Raw genomic sequence first — 8369 nt, 5'->3', positions numbered from 1 at the left:
CAGTCTCCATCTGCTCCACATAAACAGGGCCCGAGTCCCACTCTAGCCTTTTGAGTTTCCCCACTCTAGTTTTGGACAGAGCTCCCAAATCTCACTGGTCTATACCCCAGCAAGGGTGTGAATAACGGTGGCCATTACTGATCACTTAAAACTTGTCTCATCCTCCCTCAGCTCACCCTCACAACATCACCATGAGGTTGGTATTAAACTTTTACTCTACTAATTACAGATGATAAAGTGAGCCACAGAGAAAGTAAGCAACTCTCTCCCAAGGCAACCAGGAAAAACAAGGCGGAATCCTCTCATAACCACTACAAATAAAGAATAATCTGATAATCTGATAAAGAAATGTGATTAAGTGGTTCAATTGCCACTTCTTCATGGCACCAACCCTGACTTTAGTTTTCAACTACCAAAGAGCATCCATTTTGATGTCATTTTATTTTTCTTAGTCACATCCAATAAAACTGTGGACTCACAGGATGTGGTCTATCCCAGGTCTTTAGGAGACTTTAATGAATAAATAAGACTGTTCTAGAGTTAATTGATCCACTGTTTCAGTTGATATAGTGCTTCTAAATCAATTATTAATTAGGAATTGAGTTTCAACTATGAAACCAACTCAGTTCAAAACCTGGGCACCTCCCATGAAAGCTAAAGCTCAGAGTCTTTAAATAACTTGTAGTTACACAGCTTGTTAGAGATGAAGACAAGATATTAACCAGGCCTGTCTGATTCCAGAGCCCCTGCTCCAGGGAGAGGCATATGATGAGTATGTTAAAAACAAAATTCAACTGAGTAAATTTGAAGATTTGTCTTTATTCAACGATTCATGACTTGGGCAGCCTCCCATCTGGCCAACAAAGGAGCTAGCTCCGAGGAGCTGTACAAAGGGAAGACTTTTACAGGCAGAAGGAGGCGGGGCAAGGAAGTTATTCTAGCTAACAGTGGATTGTTTCAGGCAAGGTCACCTTCCTTTCGGTGCAGACTGGGGCTGAAACCATGCACCTCAGGCTGGGACTTGAACCCGGCCAAAACCCTGATTGAAACTTGAACCCAAACGGCTGGGACTCAAACGCAGCCAAAACCAACAGTCTTCCAACTGAGATCACACACCTGGTTTCAGGACTTAATGAAGCTCAGTTTCTTGATGTCTCATCACAGAAAGAATTCAGTGAGAGACAAAGTGATCAGTAAGGAGTGGATTTATTTAGAGAGAAACACACTTCACAGACAGAGTGTGGGCCATCTCAGAAGGTGAGAAAGGCACCAGGGTATGGGGGTTGTCAGTTTTTATTGGAGTGGGTAATTTCATAAGCTAATGAGTGGGAGGAGTATTCCAGCTATTTTAGGAAAGGGCCAGGATTTCCAGGAATTGGGCCACTGCCCACTTTTTGATCCTTATAGTCAGTCTTGGAACTGTCATGGCACCTGTGGGTGTGTCATTTAGCTTGCTGATGGGAGCTTGCTGATACAGAGGCTCAAGTTCTAGTGGAGGGACTTGCCTGGTGGTACAGTGGTTAAGAATCCACCTGCCAAAGCAGGGGACATGGGTTTGAGCCCTGGTACGGGAAGATCCCACATGTCGCAGAGCAACTAAGCCTGTGCGCCACAGCTACTGAGGCTGCGCTCTAGAGCCCGTGAGCCACAACTACTGAGCCCATGTGCCACAACTATTGAAGCCCGCACGCCAAGAGCCTGTGTTCCTCAATAAGAGAAGCCACCACAGTGAGAAGACTGCGCGCCACAACGAAGGGTAGCCCCTGCCCACCCCAACTAGAGAAAGCCCTCATGCATCAACAAAGACCCAACACAGCCAAAAATTAATTAATTAATAAATTAAAAAAAAAAGGTCTAGTGGAAAAAGTCAACTTATCCGCCATCTTGGATCCATTTGGTTCTAATCAGTTTATGTCATGTCCTCAGCCTGTGTCATTCTTTCAAACCTTGTGCCCTGCCTCCTTCCCTCCTGTTTCAGGTCCTTCAGGCAGATTACCTCACTAGTGCTGACCAGGTAGCTCCACATTGACTGACTAAAGATCACATTCCTGGGAGAGGCTGAAACTGCCAATATTTATTTATTTATTTAAAGTACAGTTGATTTACAATGTTGTGTTATAGGTTAGGTATTAAGTCTTGATTTGCTGATGTGGGGTTTAGCACAAGTGAATCTAAAACAGAAGAGAAGGGGACAGGGCACAACCTTTAAAAGAATGACATAGCCAAAGACATGATGAAAACTGGTTAGAACTAACTAGATCCAAGACAGCAGAAGATTTGACTTCCAGTAGACCTTGAGCCTCATTATATGCTCACTGTAATACATTAGCTAAATAACACACCCACCACCACCATGACAGGTCAGAGCTAACCATAAAAGGCCAAAAAGTGGGCGGTGGCCCAATTCCTGGAAATCCCCAGCCCCCTGAAATAGTTGGAATAATCCTCCCACTCATTAGCCTATGAAATTACCCACGCCATATTTTGGGGCCTCTCACCTTCTGAGATGGCCCACACTCTGTCTGTGGAGTGTGTTTCTCCCTAAATAAATCCACTTCTTATGTATCACTTTGTCTCTCACTGAATTCTTTCTGCCATAAGACATCAAGAAACTGAGCTTCATTAAGTCCTGAGACCAGGTGTGTGATCTCAATTAAAAGACGGTGGGTTTAAGTCCCAGTCTGAGTTGCACGGTTTCAAATCCATTTGGGGCCTGTTGTCTCCTTTTTCTTTTTTTCTTCATTTATTTTGGCTGCGCTGGGTCTTAGTTGAGGCACGCGTGCTTCTTAGTTGCAGCATGGGAACTCTTAGTTGCAGCATGCATGCGGGATCTAGTTCCCCGACCAGGGATCGAATCCTGGCCCCCTGCACTGGGAGCTCGGAGTCTTACCCACTGGACCACCAGGGAAGTTCCTGCTGTCTCTTTGTAGACAACTATTAGGCAACTATTTAAAAAAGTCTTGTAGAAGAACATTTAATGGTAGAGAAAAATGCCTGTTACGTATTAAATTAAAAATGGAGGTTAAAAAATAACTGAATTTTATCAATTCTTGGATACATACTATTTCACATTTTAACATATCTGAAATAGGGTGCATCAAAAATCAATTTCAGGACTTCCCTGGTGGTGCAGTGGTTGGGAATCCACCTGCCAATGCAGGGGACATGGGTTTGATCCCTGGTCTGGGAAGATCCACATGCCATGGAGCAACTAAGCCTGTGTGCCACAACTACTGAGCCCGCACGTCACAACTACTGAAGCCATGCGCCCTAGAGCCTGTGCTCTGCAACAAGAGAAGCCACCGCAATGAGAAGCCTGCACACCGCAACAAAGAGTAGCCCCCACTCACCACAACTAGAGAAAGCCCGCACGCAGCAACGAAGACCCAACACAGCCAAAAGTAAAAAAAAAAAAAATTTTTAAATCAATTTCAGGAGAATTATAGATATCAAAGTGAAAGGTAGGGGGCTCCCAATGCAGGGGGTCCGGGTTCACTCCCTGGTCATCCCACATGCATGCCACAATTATGAGTTCAAATGCCACAACTAAGGAGCCCATCTGCCGCAACTAAGACCCAGTGCAACCAAAAAAATAAATAAATCTTTTTAAAAAAGTGAAAGATAAAACAATAAAACTTCCAGAAGATACTGTAGGGTTAAGAAAAGATTTATCAAACAGGAAATAAGACATAAACATAAAAGGTCAATAAGTTGGACTACATTAAAATTAAGAATTTCTGTGCATCAAAATACATTTTAAATGAATGAGAAGGCAAGCCACTGAGTGGGAAAAAAAAAAAAACTTTTGAGATACATATATCCAAAAAGGGGACTCATATCCAAATGTATATTGAACTCCTACAAATCACAAACTGGCAGACAATCCAATGGAAAAAAATAAGCAAAAAACTTGAAGCAGGAACTTCAGAAAAGAGAATATTAAAATGGGCAATAAGTATACGAAAAGGAGCTCAATTTCTTTAGTCTCCAGGGAAATGCTATTTATCAGTTTAATGCACTGACCAATTGCGCCCCAGAGACGACGGGAAAGGCAATTTAAAACCACCATGAGAACCACTATACACCCACAAGAATGACTAAAACTGAAAAGAATGACAATGCCAACTGTTAGCAAAGATGTAGAGAAACTGAAGCTCTCATACATTGCTGGAAGAATATAGACACTCAGAAAATTGTTTGCCAGTGTCTGTTAAAGCCGAATGCTTAAGTATGTAGCCTATGACCCAGTAATTCACTCCTAAGTATCATCCAACAGAATTTCATACATATGTGCAGCAAAAGACAAGTGTCAGAACCTTCATAGAAGCATCGTTAATAATAACCTCAAACTGGAAACAACCCAAATGTCCATCAATAGTAGAATGAATACATAAATTGTGGCATATTCATAACAGTTTTATATTGCAGAAGAATTAATAAATTACAGCTACATGCAAAAACATAGATTTTTTTTTATTAAAAAAATATGTATGTTTATTTTTAGTTAACTAATTTATTTATTTGGCTGCATCGGGTCTTAGTTGCAGCACGCAGGATCTTTTCTGCAGCGCACGGGCTTCTCTCTAGTTGTGGTGCATGGGCTCCAGAGTGCGTGGGCTCAGTAGTTGTGGCACTCGGGCTCTCTAGTTGTGGTGCGCAGGCTCTAGAGTGCACGGGCTTAGTTGCCCCGCAGCATGTGGGATCTTAGTTCCCTGATCAGTGATTGAACCCACGTCCCCTGCATTGGAAGGAGGATTCTTAACCACTGGACCACCAGGGAAGTCCCTGGATTAATTTTATTTTTATTTTTGCAAATTTTATTTTTAAAAAATATATTTATTTTTGGCTGCATTGGGTCTTCGTTGCTGCACATGGCCTTTCTCTAGCTGCAGTGAGCGGGGGCTACTCTCCGTTGTGGTGCACGGGCTTCTCATTGAGGTGGCTTCTCTTTGCTGGGAAGCACAGGCTCTAGGCGTGCAGGCTTCAGTAATTGTGGCACACAGGCTCAGTAGTTGTGGCTCTCAGGCTCTAGAGCGTAGGCTCAGTATTGGTGGCGCACGGGCTTAGCTGCTCCGCAGCATGTGGGATCTTCCTGGACCAGGGCTCAATCCCATGTCCCCTGCATTGGCAGGCGGATTCTTAGCCACTGCACCACCAGGGAAGTCCCTGGATGAATTTTAGAAATGCAATGTTGAGAAGAAGTAAGACACGACAGAGTACATACTATATGATTCCATTTACAGGAAAACAAAAATAGGCAAATCAGTCTATTTTAGTAGAAGTTAAGATAGCAAAGGGAAGTTGGGAAACATAATGCCTAGGAGGTGGTTTAAGGAGGGTTTTGGGGGTCCTGGTGATGTTACATTTCCTGATCTGGGTAGTGATATGGTCAACATTCATAAGTTGTACACTAGGGGCTAGAGCCCACGAGCCACAACTACTGAAGCCCGCCTGCCTAGAGCCCGTGCTCCGCAACAAGAGAAGCCACCGCAGTGAGAAGCCCGCGCACCGCAATGAAGAGCAGCCCCCGCTCGCCACAGTTAAGAGGAAGCCCGCGCGCAGCAACGAAGACCCAACACAGCCAAAAATAAATAAATAATAAATAAATTTATATGAAAATAAGTTGTACACTAATAATTTATGTACTTTCTGTATATGCGTATGTATATATTATACTTCAGTAAAAAGCTTACAAAATGAGGATAAAATTGAACAATTTGAGACAGGGAAAGTTAATTACTCACAGATCTTTGTTGAAAGACCTATTCAATGATGCCCTTCAGTTATCAGGAAATTGAATTCAGCACATAGGAGTGGAAAGTAAGACACGTTGCTCAGCTAGGAAACAGGAAAACATGTTGATAAATCTATTTGAAAAAAAATGAGGGGGCTCAGAAGACCCAGTAGAACTGAAGTATGATGGAATAATAACATGGAAGATAGGAGAGGAGAAATTGGACAGAAGTCATCTAAGTTTCTCATATTTCTAAGAAAGATAAAGACAATGATGAATTTTAAACTCTGTATAGTCAAGTTAAGAATTTAATTTCTAAATGAGCAGAAATAGAATGTATAATTTCTAAACCAGTGAAGGGGGTAAGGGAGAGTAAAGAAGTCTGCATTGATCCAGTAGAAAACTAACAAAGGGGGGACTTCCCTGGTGGTCCAGTGGTTAAGAATCTGCCTTCCAATGCAGGGAACGCAGGTTCGATCCCTGGTCGGGGAACTAAGATCCTATATGGTGCGGGGCAACTAAGCCCGTGTGGCAACTATTGAGCCCGTGCGCCACAATGAAAGATTCCACATGCCGCAACGAAGATCCTGCACGCTGCAACAAAGACCTGATGCAGCCAAATAAAAAATAAATAAATAAATATTGAAAAAAAAAAAAAAAAAAAAGAAAGCTAATGAGACATGACAACCAAATGCTATGCCTGAGCCTTGATTCTAGATCCCGGACCCCCTTCCCCTAATTTTTTTTTTTTTTAATTCCTGGCTTTCTTTTTTTTTTTTTTTTTAATTTTATTTATTTTTGGCTGCATTGGGTCTTCGTTGCTGTGCGCGGGCTTCCTCTAGTTGCAGCGAGCCTCCCACAACTAGAGAAAGCCCGGGCTTCTTATTGCAGTGGCTTCTTGTTGTGAAGCATGGGCTCTAGGGCACACGGGCTTCAGTAGTTGTGGCACGTGGGCTCAGTAGTTGCAGCTCGCGGGCTCTAGAGCGCAGGCTCAGTAGTTATGCCGCACGGGCTTAGTTGCCCCACAGCATGTGAGATCTTCCCGGACCAGGGCTCGAACCCATGTCCCCTGCATTAGCAGGCAGATTCTTAACCACTGTGCCACCAGGGAAATCCCCCCTTCCCAAATTTAAAGGAATTATTGGGACATATTGGGACAATTTAATACAGACTATACATTATATAGCATTATTGTATAAATGTTAGATTTCTTGTGTGGGATAATGTGGCCCCCATTTTTGTTGAGCTCCTAGTGCTTTCCTCTAGGATAATTCTCCAACTTTTTGGCTTTAGGACCTCTTTACACTCTGAGAAGTTGCTGAGGACTCCAAAGAGCTCTTGTTTGTATAGGTTATACAAAACCCTATTTACCGAATTAAAAGTTAAGACAGAAAATTTGAAACATGTTTATATATTAATTTAAAAATAACTACATTTTCCAAAATAAAAGAGTTAATGAGAAGAGTTGCTTTGTTTACATTTTTGCAACTCTCTTCATATCTGATTTACCAGAAGTAGCTGGATTCTCACATCCACTTCAGCATTTAGTCTGCTGCTCTATATTGTTTTGGTTGAGGTATATGAAGAAAATCCAGCCTCACACTGATGTGTAGTTGGAAAAATAAAAATAAGGAATATTTTAATAGCTTTTTCAGATGTTAGGACTATTCTCTTTTTCCCTCCCATTATCAAAGACCATTTAATTTTTAAAGATCAACAATACCAAAAGCATAAAGTGGAGCAGAAGAACATAGTTTTTTATAAGTACAATTTAATTAAAGCTGTTTACAGCTATTCTCTCCCACAGGAGTTAAGCATGAATTTTAAAAGAATAAGAGATGAGGACTTCCCTGGTGGCGCAATGGTTGAGAATCCGCCTGCCAACGCAGGGGACACGGGTTCAAGCTCGGGTCTGCGAAGATCTCACATGTCGCAGAGCAACTAAGCCCATGCACCACAACTGTTGAGCCTGCGCTCTAGAGCCCGCGAGCCACAACTACTGAAGCCCACGTGCCTAGAGCCTGCATGTCTCAACAAGAGAAGCCACTGCAATAAGCCCTCGCACCGCAAAGATGAGTAGCCCCCTCTCGCCACAACTAGAGAAAGTCCGCATGCAGCAACGAAGACCCAACGCAGCCAAAAAATAAATAAATAAATAAGTACATCATTTCATTAAAAAAAAAAAAAAAAGAATAAGAAATGAGAAAGACAAGTACAGGGTTAGACGAGCCAGCAGGAGTCTGTGGAATCTGAGATTTCACTGTAACAGGAAGGGGACCAGATACGAGTGGCGTTTTTTTTTTTTAATTAAGGTGTTTATTATTATTATTATTATTATTTGGCTGCGCCGCAGCATGTGGGATCTTAGTTCCCTGACCAGGGATCAAACTCAGGCCCTCGGCAGTAAGAGCATGGAGTCCTAACCACTGGACTGCCAGGGAATTCCCAAGGCATTTACTTTAGCTTGAACGGAAAGTGGCAAGTGGCATAAGCAACTGAGAATGTGCCCCTAATAGAGAGCTCTCCCCTCCCTGCACTCCTTAGTCCAAGGTACAATTTTGGGAGAAAAAAGCGTCCTGTATCTAGTTAGTTATGTTATCTACTATTACACCTCTAGTCTGTTTTCCTACACCAA

This window comes from Balaenoptera physalus (genome assembly GCF_965194825.1).
Source record: "Balaenoptera physalus genome assembly, chromosome: 2".
Taxonomy (NCBI): domain Eukaryota; kingdom Metazoa; phylum Chordata; class Mammalia; order Artiodactyla; family Balaenopteridae; genus Balaenoptera; species Balaenoptera physalus.
This window is presented reverse-complemented; position numbering follows the sequence as displayed.